Genomic DNA, 14,383 nt, shown 5'->3' on the forward strand with positions numbered 1-14,383 from the left:
TTACACCCCTATTGCTAAGTTATTAAAGACCTTTACGAATGCATCATCTCTTACTATAAACCCTCAATTTCTCTGAAGGTCTTGGGGAAAGACAGCACATCCCAACTGATGATACACATTAATGCAGTTTTAATAGCAGATTAATTTTTTATTAAAAGTCTTCAGCGAGCAACAATGACGTAAATTTGACATAAATCATGAAGACAAGAGTTTGACTGAAATGGATTATCTGTTGCAAGCATATCTGCCAGTTCATACTGTGAAAAACAGAATAAAAAACATCCTGAAAAAGAAAGCACAGTATGAAAAATATCAGTATGGTTTGACAAGTGACTGTTATTGATTCAAATCATATATCATTTATTTGAAATTTGCTGAAATATACAGAACATACGGTAGATTTTTCAAAATCTACAAACCATGCAGACCTTAGCGAAGTAAAGATTTTGATATTTTAAACATCAAGCTTTTTTTTAATCAAGCAGTGACATTTTGAGAGATTATTGAAAGTACTTCTTATCTGTGTGATTAGTAATAATTCAGAGACTATCATAGAGTTGAGGGCAAAGAAAGTACTTGAATACATTTATGACTTTCTGCCTGAATTAGATGTCCCCACAAATGACAGTATTACATATTTAATGTAATAGAATAACCATTAGAGAAATATTGTATATTGTCCAGCCCTTTTATCTGATCAAACCTCTTGCTGAATTATCTAAATATTATCTCTGTCCTTGGAAATTATGTCCATTGAAATTGGACAACATTTCAAAGTGTATTTGTTCTATTACTGTAATACCAAAGGGGTTCTATTCATGTTTGCAGGCCCTTATTGTTCACAGGAACCTTGTGTCTTCATTTGGGTGGTCAAAAAAGCTTTCTCTCATCATGCTTACCGGGTAAGAGGTTTGATGGTAATTTACCGAGTGATTCCAGGGTAGAAAAAAAATACAGGAATACAAACAAAGATAGAACAAAGGAAAAATGCAAAGTACCGAGACATGCAAAAGTACCTGGAGAACAAGAGCATACGCTGGAGATGTGATACCATTGGAAAAAAAGCTTGAAAGAAGATAACTAAATATTTTTCAAATACTGTATATGTATTACATTTCCTATAGAAAATATATGTTAAAATAAGAGTAGCTTTAAAGTGACTTTACATACTGTAGCCTCTCGCTATCCATAAATCTTCCTTCATTTGTTGATTTAATGATTATGCTGCAAGGCACTTCCTGACATGTCAGTCCAATATTTCCCATAGGTGTTTAATTTGACATCATTTTTCATAACTATCAAACCACCTCATGCCCTGTAAATTGAGGCATTGTTATTCTGGAAGAGTTCATTTCAATCAGGTTTTTCCTTTCATTTGTCTTCCACTTGTTCATTCATTTAAAATGTCTTTAATACAGCATTAGCAGTAGTTCCAGCCTAGGCTACTAGGCTAGCATATGTAAACAACACCTAATAGGACCATAAGGCCCTGTAAAGAGTGGTTGATTTGTCATATATAATAAGAATAAATGTCATATACTGTGTTGGATGCGGCACTCATTTGGCTGTCAGCGAGCTGCAAAAACATGTTAAAGCTTTGAATTATTATGCATTACAAACAAGGACATGGCTATTTTATATTTATGTTTTACAACAGGCCATTAAAGCTTGGACATCTCAAGCGATGGCATTTTACGACTGGTAGGTGTTGAATACGCATTTTATTGGCATAATTTATGTACATAATAATCAACAACATTGTAGGCTGATTTCCATTGCAAGTTTGTAAGTGAGTGCAACCTTTGCAGAACATTTACATGCACATAAACCTATATAAAACAGTACAGGAAAGGGAAAACCCTAAAAAAATGATATAGGGCCCCTTTCATAGAAGATCCTGTGGCCTGTTGACTTGTTTTTCTTCTAGAGACCGCATTCTAAGTGCAGGGAAGGGAAGTAACGTTTAAGAGATCAGCCAGTTATGAAGGGGCCCATTTGCAATTATTTTAATCATCAGAAAAACCTGAAAGTCTGATCTGTCTGATAATTAGGGGGAAGCTAAAATTGGTTTAATATGGTTACATTTTCAAACATTAGCTACAATATTCTGAACCATTTGAAGACCTGAACAAAATGATACTGGAGTCATCTGAGATACCTCAAGTCCAAATGTGTCTATCGGAGTGCATATTTAAATATACTTCATCCTTCTTTAAACAAGCTGCTTCTTCTTTTTCCATTATTTTAGGAAACTATACTTTCAGATGAATGATTATCGATGCATTCTATCCATCATTTGGTGTATGTAGCCTTTGCAGCCTATGGGCCCGTCAGCCTGTCGTCATGAGATTCATATAAGCGCCTGTGGTACATCATGTTAATTGGGCATTAATAAAAATAGACCTATTAGGCCATGTCTTTGCTTTAAGCTACTTTTTAAAAAACTACTCATGTCATGTTCTGCGACAAAAAGATACTGACGCTTCATTTTTCATTAAAATGTCGGCTAATAATGCATTCACCTCACAGAATAATGCAACAACTTGAATTTGTCTTGGCAATGACTGTATGCTCTGTGGGTTTATTTGATTTGATTTAGTTTGAATGTATAAAACAATAACACAAAAAATAACAATAATAATGTAATGAACAAGAAAATTGATATACTATACAAACGTAAGCAGTGTCAAATTGATAAACAAAAATATTACTGACTTATAATTATAATAATTAAAGTAATAATTATATATAAACAAATTAACTACGTAATTACACATCCGAAATGGGAAGAAGTTTACACTTATTTAATCCCACCCCTTCTCCCAAAAACTAAATTATTAACATTTATTTTTTTTCTTTTCCTTCAAAAAATATATTTGTTATTGAAAAACAAACAAACAGACAAACAAATAAATAAATAAACAAACAAATACATGAAAGAGGTAAATGGTAGTCAAGAAAAGATAAAACATTAGGTGTGTGTATTTATTATATACGTAAGGGAAACGTTTTTAGTCTATACAAAAATGTTCATCCACATACAGCGCATGAAACAGCAGGGGATTCTGCATCATCAACCAATCAAATAGAACATGTGCACTCCCCTATTTCTAAAAAAACATGAAAGAAGCACAATATTTTTTATTTTGAAAAACCTTGAGAACGTGACACATAAGCAACAATGCCTCTGGTAAATTAAAGGTGGGGTATGTAATTTAGTTCAGAAACAGTTTTTGTTATATTCCATTGAATTCTCTTAACATCCCGATAGCAATGAATATATTAAAGAGCTTACGAAATGCTTTTAACACCTGTTAGTGGGCTTAGTATATGATAGAGGTTGCATTTGTATTGTGAAATGTGCCATATGATTTTTTTATTATTGATCTATTTTTAATAAATCACGATTATAACAGCATACAAGTTGTCAGTTAGTAGGCTTGTTTGAGACGAGCTGCGGCTCGCCTAGAAAGTAGACGAGAATAGCCGATTGCAGCCGGGGGAGGTCTCAAAATGCTCGCCTGAAGTCGGACAGCTCGGAGTCGGCTTCTTCGGCCCTGTCTCAGGTCGACTATTTTAGTTTCCTCGCTCCTCGGTCCTCGGTCTCACCGGAAGTTGATTTGTCTGCGCCATCTTGAGTACCGTCCCATGGCTCTCATTTCTGCCGGAGGACCGAGGATTGAGGAGCGATAATGGAGGAGTGATAATGGAGGAACCACCAGTCCATCCTCCGATGAAATCCTCAGATACTCGCCCCGCCCCCTTACTGTGTATCGCTCACTGATTGGACGATGCAGTGCATGCACTGATCTCATGCTTCTTGTTCTTGACATGAGAGCAGTACCCCAGCGGAGTGAAGAAAATAAATGAAACTCACGAGAGTCACTCCTCAGTTTAAACTGTGTTTTGTTTCAATTCCTGTATCATTTAGTTACAAATATGTGATATATCTGAACAACAAAGTGGTCAAAAATCATTTTATTCACTTATTGGAAACATTTTCATGATCGCTTTTTTCGTTTTATATTTTCATTTACTGTCATTTCCATTCAGTCAGTCATTAAGTGCTATTAAAATGTTAATGTGCTACATATCCACACAAACAAACAAACAAAGTGTGCAATCCAATGAATGTTAATCTAACTGGGTTTTGATAGATAATTTTTTTCTTCACTCAATTATTTTATTTCTATTGTGCACTCTAATCAATATTAATCGAACTATTGTTCGTTTATACATTTTAAGAATGGCGTTTATCTTTTTTGAGAATGAGTTCTTATTTGATTTTATTTATTGGGGTCTACAACAGATGATACAAATGTTTATGTCAGTATATGTGTGGCAGGGGTGTTTGTGAAAATAACGGGGACAGAGCTGCTGTCAGACGAACAGCTGTAAGGCGTCATCATAAACGGACGTCGCTTCACGTGACGCTCCGGAGGAAAGGACGTCCCATTGCTCTTAAAACTCAACTTGCGTCTCTCCATGCTTCCCTGGAGGGAGGGACTAAACACAGGGAAACGACGCAAGTGAGGGAAGCAAGGATTTAATTTAACCGACCTGAGACGGGGCCTTCTTCTTGTTTTTCTTCTTCTTCTTCTTCTTCTTCTTCTCTCGTTTTTTTGGCGGATTGCAAACAGCTTTAAGGTGCATACCGCCACCTCCGGAGTCGGCTTGACTCGGTTTGTATTCATAAAGAATGCACAAATGTGTATAATCGTTAATGTCAGATATGTACTAAGTAAATACATTTGTTCCTGCTCAAGATTAGATTGAACTTTATTGTTATTGCACATATTACAGGTACTGAGACAACGAAATGCAGTTTAGCTTCCAGCCAGGAGTGCAAAAAGCAGTAAAGTGAAAAGGAATGTACACAATCTACAGAATAAAATATAGAATGAATTGAATGATGAATAAACAGTGAGGGGTATGAATACACTAGATATACACAGCAGCCTGTGAGCAGTATGAACAGTGTGTATGAATATGCTAAGATATATAAAGTATGAAAACGGTAAGCAGTGCAAGTATGGTATACAAATATATAGATATTAATTTCATGATGATAAACATTTTGGAACAATGATGAAAAATGTGAATGGAAGTGGCGAGGTGAAACTGACACAAATCAACAACAAACTTTTGCCGAGTCAATTGGAGAGTTTCATCAGCAGCACGGGGTAAAAACCACCAATGAGCGCTCAGCTCGAGATACCAGCGAGTCGTTTCCCATCAAGCATTTCGCTTCCGCAGCCCGTGGAGAGGAACTGCGCCGCCTCGCTGCGCCTCGCTCTCAAGGCTGCGAGCGTCTTTGTCCCGCAATATTTCAACATCTCATGTAGGCGAGCCTCCAGAGCAAGTCGGACAAAATGACTAACCATCATGCAACGCACTAGCAAGACGTTGATCGCAACTGCGCAGGTCTAGCTTGTCTCAAACAAGCCTAGTAACAATCGTTCGTTGCGCCGGAAACATCAACTTTGGCCATTTCCGGCGGTGACGTCATGAGTAGAACACAGCTGAGCTCAGTCCCGTTTGAATGCATTGAAGGGCCAAATATTATGACAAAGGATGCACAGCAATAAGACGCCAAGAATAATTGGCAAGCGATATGTTGTATGGGGATGTGGGGCCCTCTCAACATCTGGTTATGGGATTTTTTTGTGGCCAAAAAATGATCAAATTATGCGTATCTGGACAAAACAAGTGCGTGAGGCAGACAAGTCTGATGAGGCAGACTTTTGTTAGACCGGGGTCGATGAAACCAACGATGTGTGGGAAGCACATCGAGAGATCGTGTTTCGAACAATCAACAATGCCCGCTAAGGAGAGAGAGTAAAAGCTTTCTCGAAGGTTCGTTTTGCTTTTCTTAAAACGTTAAGTTAACTTAACCTTACGTTTGCCATGAGGCTATGTTACTTCCCTTAAGAGCTAGTTGTCTTAGCTAACAACAGTTAGCAGCTAACGTTTTCTGCAGTTTGTGTTTCCACTGAAAAACGTGATATAGTTATTTAAGGGTAAGTTAACTAGGCGTTATCTTACAAGTACAGAGAGTTCAGTTGTGTTTAAAATCGTCAATGTAATGCACGTTAAAGGTTTTGTGTTGAGCATGAAGTTAGCTTTACTGTAGCTCACCAAAGGTTAGCATGTTAAGCTGCACTTTATGTGGCAGCTCGCTTAATACAAAGAGGGGTTTTGTGCTTCATTGTAAACTTTTCTTACAAGTGTGTGTTAATCTACCTGAAATTGTAGGGACAGTTTTTTTCTAATCAACTATACAGACCATTATTGAGGAGATGCAAAACATACTGTAAATGAGTTGGGTCCGACCAGGGCCATAAAGAGAAAAGTTGCGACAACGGAGGTCCAAAATGCTTGATCGTCACGTGGTTCAGGGAGACTCAATAGTTCCCCGGAGGTTTGTCGCGGGCCGTTTGAATCACGATTTGAATGCATTAATACCAGGATAGAAATGCAATTTTTGGTAATTAGTGGTGAATAAAGGTTTTGATTTGCAATATTTATACAACATATCGATATGTGTATGTAGTTACATCAATGTTTTTTTTTTTTAAAGTAACATTTGCTAATATTTGAGGATTAAGATAAAAATAAGAAGTACTTTATTGATACCAATTGGGGAAATGTTTACGCTGCAGCAGCAAAAGACAAGGCATTGTACATTAGACAGTTAAAAGACTATAATTAAACAATCGAAAATGTAAACATCTTAAATAGAAATAAAATAGCATTACAAAAAGTAGAAAAATATACATAGTGTGAACAGCTATCTTACCTGTTAACATATACATGTTAGGCTAACGTTGCCTTGGTTAAAGAGCCTGTTGTTTATTGCTTTGAATTCTTTAAAACAAATATTATCTTCTTAAACCTGTATGGTAGTCAGGAGCATCACATCCTAATGTTTATTGATATATTTAGAGGGAGGGAAGGAATCCTTCAAAATTCAGATTAGATACATTTTTACCATTTCTTTAATTCATGGTGGTTTTAAGTAATCCCCTGGTAATTGAAGACACAAGTAATCTAAAGTACTAATGCAATCTTTATGACTTTCAGAAAGGACAGGAGACCCACAGGTGCATATCAATGATTGTCAACTGAGTCAAAGCACTAGCAGCAGCATGATGTTGATGTTAAATGTGTTGTTTTAGGAACATCCATTATAAATAAATGGAATTCAATAAACATTGAATAGCATATCATGCAGTTTGTCTGTGCCTTTTCCTCTGTGTTGTCCTGGCTAATCGTCTCCCCCATGGTTTGCTGTGCTGCCTGGGATGCTCCAAGCGCTCAGAGAAAGAAGTACACATGTAAAGTTTCCCCACTGACACAGAGAGGAGGAAAGAATGGCTTGCTCAAGTCAGCAGGAGCAATGTAACCATCACAAAAGACAACAACAGCAACAACATATGTGAGGTAATCATATTTTTCACAAAATGAAGACCACACCATTGGGAAGCTTAATGTCTGTTTAATCAAAATAAGGAGCAGGGAGAGGCTTGCAAAACTCTGGGAGTTGAGACTCAGGCTCAGGGTGAGGGTCTCATTGTAGGTATTCAGGCTCCATTGAATCCCCCTGGGGGTTCTTGTGCTGAGAGAGGGGGACAGGAGAAAGGGTTAAATACATCTAGCAACCTATAGGATGGGAAATTGCTGACCTATTTGAAACTTACCTTGTGTTTTCACTCTCACTTAAGTCCCTCTCCCTTTGCCATCAATCCAAAATCAGCTGAGCTGCAACATAATACAGACAGGTAATAATCAACAGAATCACAAGGACATCATATGGCTCTAAACACTCACCCATAAGTTACGTTTTTGTTTACTGGTTGGAAGTCTCAAGTATGAACTCTAAATCCATGTCAATAGCGATGTATCACACAAATAGCTCTCTTCCTTATTATTGTGTAACGTGAACTATATTATATTAGCTTGAACTCTAAAATGGATATCCTCATTTCACCATCTCCACCCACTACAATCACACGCCCCAATGTTATATTTAACTAATATTTAACTCCTTCCACCCCAGATAAAAGCACGTTAAGAAGCCCCTTTTCTCTAATTCCACAACGTTGGGTTGAAATAACATTAAGAGAACGGATTAATGGCTGTTCGTGGTTAACGTGTGTTGCTAACGTTATCCGGAATCCTAGCCTAATCTGTTATCTGTAAACGTTCCCTAAATCAGTAGATTTAGGGATAATCCACTAACATCCTTTAATACACATGTTCATTTGACTCAGATGTGCTGATAATATCTGCAATATAAATCTTTAAACGTCTTCTTACCTTTAAAAGTCCAACAAGAACGGTCTATTATGCTGCAACTCTACTGCGCTGCTAGCCGCAGATAGCCCCGCAAGTCAGCGGCAAGCTAACTTCCGGGGAACTATTGAGAGCTCCACGATCCGCCATTGCTGTAAAAAAACTGGTCCATTGGAGTGAACAGAGATGTCATTTGAACTCCTATGACTGGTTACGGACTTGAAGGGAACGACTTCCTGGCCTTCCTGACATCCAGAAAAATGGTGAGATTCTAATCCATTTCAATGCCAACAGCAAGTCATAGTTTTTAACTTTTTTAATATGATTTTTTGGGGAATTTCTGTTTTATTGGATAGTAGATATCTACTGGAACCTAACACCAGAGAGAGAGGGAGGAGATGATATGCAGCAAAAGGCCCAGCCGGATGGTTGCTGCTCCGTGTGGAACGTGTTCTATCAGGTAAAGCACTTTGGTACACAGTTATTTATTTAAGGTGAGTTTGAATTTAGCCTTTGGAAGGTAATTTCCAACAGTGCATTGCAGAGGTGGGGACTCGAGTCACATGACTTGACTCGAGTCAGACTAGTCGCATATTTTTTGACTTGAGACTTGCTTGACTAACATTGATAAAAGACTTGACTTGACTTTGACTTGGTATTCATGACTTGAGACTTGACTTAAGCTTGAGACAGATGACTTGAAAGGACTTGACTATTTAAAATTAAATATTTGCGTTTGTTTTTGTAGTGGGATATTACGTTTAGTTTTTTCGAAAAACGTGATTATAACGCCATGCGCGCAAACCTGGCAACCCACTAGATGGCAGGAGTGTCAGTTAACATGGCAGCGGCTAGCTTTACTCCAAAAATAGTTAAGTTCGGATACAAGGATTATTTTGTCGATGACGCTAATAAGAAGAGAACATCGGTATGCAGGGTCTGCAGCATAAAGATCAGTGACAGGAACACCACAACATCCAACTTCATTCGTCTCTACAAAAAAAAAACACAGAGAAAGGTAGGCTACGTGACTGTGTTGTGTTAGCTAGAAAGCTAATGTTAAGTTTAAGTTACGTTAGACTTGGTTTCAAATCGATTAAGCAAAGAGAAGACAAAACGGGGTAAATGAACACTAGAACCGCCATGGGATTCACTTTGACTAACCCTGATACTTTAATCCACTTCCGGGGTTAATATGATTGTCATCGGTCTAAATTAGATTTCAAATTATTAACTGTGTATGTAATGAAAATCATAGTGTGGGTTGAATCCATTTTCATAACCACTGTCTTTTAACTGATTTAAATGCGGAAACTGGGCTTATTCATCAGAATTTCGTATGACTTGACTTGACTTGCTTGACCTGAGCAATGACTTGACTTGACTTGCTTGACTCTCACCACAGTGAATTGGGACTTGCTTGATACTTGGAGGTCAAGACTTGAGACTTGCTCATGACTTGCACATGTAGGACTTACTCCCACCTCTGGTGCATTGTAATGACTGAAAAAACATTTCTTTGTATCTTAACATTCCTGTAATATTTGTTTTTTTTATTGTTGATATTGTTTTGTTCTTTATTTTTGTTGTGAGAATCACTTTGCAATTGTGTAAGTGCTATATAAATAGTTATACTAATATTATTGTTGTTACCATTATTACAAATGTTTTCTTTGTTTTCTTTATTTATCGCTGCAGAAAGGATCATGCCAGCTCACATCAAACACCTGATCAAGAACTTGTGAATCTTCAGGCAGAAAAGATGAAAACACCTGTTCAAAGTTTCCTGTACATGGAACCATGCCTGTCCTCTGTTCAACATCTCTTAAGTCAGTCCTGGGTAGGGATGGGTATCGTTAGGATTTTATCGATACCGGTATCGATACCGGTACTGCTTATCGTTATCGGTATTTTTCTATACTCTTATCGATACTTTTCAATAATTTGGTGCTCAAAATTATAGACATGAATACAAGATGTGAAGATTAAACAGTAATTGTATTGTAATTGCAGAAATAACTGTATAACTTATACATTAGCTTCTCAGAAACAGACACAAATAAATAAAATAACTTAAAGGGGCCTGGCTCGCCCTATCATGCTTTTTGGGGTTTTCCCTCAGACAGAGGATGAAAAGAGGAATTTTTTTTAACATTTGTAAATCATTTACATCTTCATCCAGACATTTCAAACTGACAACCTAGCTCGACAAGAGATCCTTAAAACATTGTCCTACAGTGACATCATGCAAAACTGTGATATGAAGAAATTGGTCAAAAGGCTAAAATGGCAAAAAGATAAAGGCGAGTACGTATATTATTCTGGATTGTACTTTTAAATCATCACAAAATAAATGATGTGTTGACCTGAAACAAGTCAAAATGTGTCTGAAGGTTTAAACATAGAACAAAGCATTTGAGCTTAAAAAACGTCAATTCCTAGTAAACGACCAACAATTGCTGAACCATACATTGAAACGTTGACCTTTAACAACATTTAAATGCAGTTTTCCAATTCACAATGACATCTGTAAGTTTAACTGGTTTATAAAGCATTCAATGAAAGACCAAATTGTTATAGGTGTAGGAGCTCACATTAATACACTGTCAGTGTTAATAAACTAAAAAAAGACAAGGCGATGTGCCTGCAAGACTGCACTCAGGTAAACAAAACAAATTACCCGTGCGCAGCAGCTAACCTGCCTGCAAGCCTTCGCTCAGGTCACATTTACACACGGCGCGGCTGAAGCCCGCTAGCACTATTAGCACTAGCAGTATTGCTAGCACCGTTTTAGATTCAATGAGTGTCTCGTTTGCAAATGCTTGATTAAGTTGCTTGTGTTACCCCCTTTACAAGCAACTAATTGAGTACATAGATTGCACCTTGCACTATCGCTACTACATCTTTTTTAAAGTGCACCCAGACCTTCGATCGCTTCGCTCTGTCCGCCATGCCTGCGGGAGTCTCACAACAATAATAAGAGCGCTGTTGAGAGAGATGACGAGTGGCATTTACAGTGGCCAATCAGAGGGGTCTTTATCCGGATAAATCACACGGGATGAGGGTTCCCAACCAACCAGAATGGTTTAAAGTTAAACTAAGGAAGTAGACGTAACACATATACCGATAGCAGCACCGTTTGTCTAGCGGCTTAACGGTATACCGATACCGTCCAATCAGGTACCGGTAATAATACCGGTAACCTGTTAATGTACGCATTCAAACACTTTTTCTTTTACCAACTGTATTCACCTTGCAGGTGCATGTATATGGCTTTTATCCTGGATAAAGTGTTTAAGTCATGGATGTTTAACGTCTTCATATTTGTCTAATTATATAGTTGACTTTTCATTCAGGAAGTATGACGCTGCGTTGTCAGTACGCTTCTCCATGTTTGTAGTTGGTCCAATGCTCCAAATACCACCCCTTTCATGTGAAAGCGCACCAAACTAGATAGGACAAGGCTGGCTTGAGCGATCCACTTGATAACCCGGGTCGTAGTACAGTTTAGCGAGAGCGCGTATGTTTTGGATTAGGCTAACCGGCTTCGTAGTACAGGCCTCTGGACCCTATGACTCGGACACTAGTTCTACCAAGGCTTATTAGAGGTAAGAGTGGTAGGAGAGGAGTGGAGTTATCTTTGTATTTAGGCTGCAAGTCAACAAAGGTGATCATATTCTAATAATGATCTGATTCATTTGATATTGATTAGGGATGGGTAGCGAGAACCGGTACTAAGTCAATACCGGTACCTGATTGGACGGTATCGGTATACCGTTAAGCCGCTGGACAAACGGTGCTGCTATCGGTATATGTGTTACATCTACTTCCTTAGTTTAACTTTAAACCATTCTGGTTGGTTGGGAACCCTCATCCCGTGTGATTTATCCGGTTTGAGACCCCTCTGATTGGCCACTGTAAATGCCACTCGTCATCTCTCTCAACAGCGCTCTTATTATTGTTGTGAGACTCCCGCAGGCATGGCGGACAGAGCGAAGCGATCGAAGGTCTGGGTGCACTTTAAAAAAAATGTAGTGGCGATAGTGCAAGGTGCAATCTATGTACTCAATTAGTTGCTTGTAAAGGGGGTAACACAAGCAACTTAAAGAAGCATTTGCAAACGAGACACTCATTGAATCTAAAACGGTGCTAGCAATACTGCTAGTGCTAATAGTGCTAGCGGGCTTCAGCCGCGCCGTGTGTAAATGTGACCTGAGCGAAGGCTCGCAGGCAGGTTAGCTGCTGCGCACGGGTCATTTGTTTTGTTTACCTGAGTGCAGTCTTGCAGGCACATCGCCTTGTCTTTTTTTAGTTTATTAACACTGACAGTGTATTAATGTGAGCTCCTACACCTATAATAATTTGGTCTTTCATTGAATGCTTTATAAACCAGTTAAACTTACAGATGTCATTGTGAATTGGAAAACTGCATTTAAATGTTGTTAAAGGTCAACGTTTCAATGTATGGTTCAGCAATTGTTGGTCATTTACTAGGAATTGACATAGTTTAAGCTCAAATGCTTTGTTCTATGTTTAAACCTTCAGACACATTTTGACTTGTTTCAGTTCAACACATCATTTATTTTGTGATGATTTAAAAGTACAATCCAGAATAATATACGTACTCGCCTTTATCTTTTTGCCATCTTAGCCTTTTGACCAATTTCTTCATATCACAGTTTTGCATGATGTCACTGTAGGACAATGTTTTAAGGATCTTTTGTCGAGCTAGGTTGTCAGTTTGAAATGTCTGGATAAAGATGTAAATGATTACAAATGTTAAAAAAAAATCCTTTTTTTCATCCTCTGTCTGAGGGAAAACCCCAAAAAGCATGATAGGGCGAGCCAGGCCCCTTTGAGTTATTTTATTTATTTGTGTCTGCTTCTGAGAAGCTAATGTATAAGCTATACAGTTATTTCTGCAATTACAATACAATTACTGTTTAATCTTCACATCTTGTATTCATGTCTATAATTTTGAGCACCAAATTATTGAAAAGTATCGATAAGAGTATCGAAAAATACCGATACCGATAAGCAGTACCGGTACCGATACCGGTATCAATAAAATCCTAACGATACCCATCCCTAATATTGATTGTCTGCCAATACCGAATTCTGATCCGATTATTCTATTTCCCAGATAATACAGCTGCACATGTACATTAGCTCTATTTGTTTTTGTCATTGTAATTAACCATAAGCAATTGTTGACTGTAACGTCTATGACAACCAACTGTAATTTGTAATGTATTATACTTTAACGGTTCTGGCAACCACAGCAGCCCAAATGTTAACGTAAATGTCAAGTTTTCTTTTTACAGTGTACTTAAATCTACATTTCTTTCCAGTTTGCGTGAAGAAGTGGCTTCAACAGACAGAAGTGCAGGCCAGATTGGGAAAGGCTGGACGCTACACAACGGGAAAGATTATGGACATGAACAAGAAAAATCCCAAAACCCTTTCTTTGTTGCCTTTTTCTTATCATATACAGTATAGTGTTACGGTTTTTGTTACCATTTAAATATTGAATTATATGTATTACTTTTATTTTAAATCAAATGCGCCGGTTTTAGATAATATATTTATTTTGATGTGTAGGTTGATTTGCAGGTTGGTTGTTATTTGTATAATTATTGTATTGTTACTGTGTGTTTTATTATATTAACTAGCTATTTATTAAATTAAAATACTGTTATGAACACTACTATACAATGTCTTTATTTTGGTAGATTTAGAATACATGACACAATGAATCTTTGTAATATATTTATGTTCTCTTGTTTAAATAATCATACCAGTATTTAATGTGTGCTGGTCACCTGGAATCCTGGTAAGCTCCCAGCAGGGTATATTTAATACTATTATTAAACATAAGCTGGTGATAGATGAATAAACCAGCCATCCTGGCAAGCTAAAGTGTCCAAAACCCCTCTCCAGCCAAACATTCCAGCCTAATATCTACTGGCTGGTCAATTTATAACAGCCTGACCAGCTACTTTATCTAAGCCGGTTTTTTCAGCAGTCATTATTATTTATTTACTATTTTTTGAGAATCTCTATGAATTATAGTCAAATGTATATACCA

The 14,383-nt window shown here is 37.5% G+C and overlaps 1 long non-coding RNA gene across 1 annotated transcript; it reads left to right on the forward strand.

Annotated features, from left to right (window-relative positions):
• The first annotated feature begins 8,488 nt into the window (after positions 1-8,488).
• LOC307041131 lies at positions 8,489-13,984 on the forward strand. Its single transcript, XR_013808699.1, has 3 exons — positions 8,489-8,755; positions 9,994-10,135; positions 13,647-13,984. It is a non-coding gene; the product is annotated as an uncharacterized lncRNA (long non-coding RNA).
• Positions 13,985-14,383: the final 399 nt, after the last annotated feature.

The sequence above is a fragment of the Notothenia rossii genome, assembly GCF_949606895.1.
Source record: "Notothenia rossii genome assembly, chromosome: 5".
Lineage (NCBI taxonomy): Eukaryota > Metazoa > Chordata > Actinopteri > Perciformes > Nototheniidae > Notothenia > Notothenia rossii.